Raw genomic sequence first — 1,275 nt, forward strand, 5'->3', positions numbered from 1 at the left:
TATTTTTGCAGTTTAAAATTATGATATTGATGAAGGATTAATGGTAGAGACAAAGAGATAGCAAGAGAATCATCATCTTATTCATTGATAGGAGCCCTTTATATAGGGAATTACACAATACCAATATGGTAAGGATATGAATACATAGATCTAGTCTAACTACATATCCTATTGGCATAAGGCTAAGGCACACATAGAGAATATCCTAGAACACTCCCCCTTGTGCCGCGCGCTGATATGCTGATGTTGCTGATCTGTTGCCTCGTCAAAAACCTCGTCAAGTCACAAAAACCCTGTGGGAGAAAAACTGAACCTTGATCGTAGGAGAAAAAGAGTACAACGCACCCTTCACATTTGATAGTGACATGTATGTATGTGCTAGAGTCCCCCTGAAGTTCGCACCCCCCACCCTGATCTTTACATCAATCATAGGGCTCTTCTTGATTCTTACTAATCACGGAAGTTTCAACAACATAACATGTCAATGCTTTTTAACATGTCTTCAAATGTGACATTCAGCAATGATTAATTAAATCATGCCGTATTGTCCTCAAATGATCTTTTACACTTAGATCTTGAGGAGAAGGTCGCTTTTGAACTTAAAACATAAGTTCGTGCAGGAAATCAGGTTTCCGCGCAGCATGACCTTCAATTACTAGAACAGTCGTAACTTCCTTTAGGAAATACATATGAACGAACCGTAAACGGTTTTGGAAACTAGACTCATTTAGCTTTCCAACCGTATATTACACACATTCTGGTTCATCAGGATCTGTTCACAAAATCCCGTCGAAGTTGACTGTTTTGTCAAAATCAGATTCTCGGACAGATTCGTCCTACTTTACGAAAACAGCCATAACTCACTCAATATGATAGGTATGATCAAATGGTTGGTGTCTCTGGAAAGTAGACACATAGACCTTTCCAATGGTACCAATTTCACCATTTTCCAGTGAGTGAGATTTCCTATAGGTCCTGTGGAAGTTGACCTACAAAACTTGGCAGATTCTGATTTCGCTTTTGATGTGTCTTTCTTATGTAGGGATAGAATAAGCCTCAACCTTTCATACCATTAAGTATTGAAAAATGAGTTACTGCCATTACATTGGCGTTGCGTGGGCGCATAGCTACACTTAGCTTTACAACTTTTCATAGCGAATGAGATGTCAAGTCTTTCGTATTGTGTTGAGTACATTGATGCATCTAATTGTACTTAGATGGGAACTCCATCTCTTAACACATATTTGCATCTTGCTTTAGACAAAAACACGGATC

The sequence above is a fragment of the Fragaria vesca genome, linkage group LG2, assembly GCF_000184155.1.
Source record: "Fragaria vesca subsp. vesca linkage group LG2, FraVesHawaii_1.0, whole genome shotgun sequence".
NCBI lineage: Eukaryota > Viridiplantae > Streptophyta > Magnoliopsida > Rosales > Rosaceae > Fragaria > Fragaria vesca.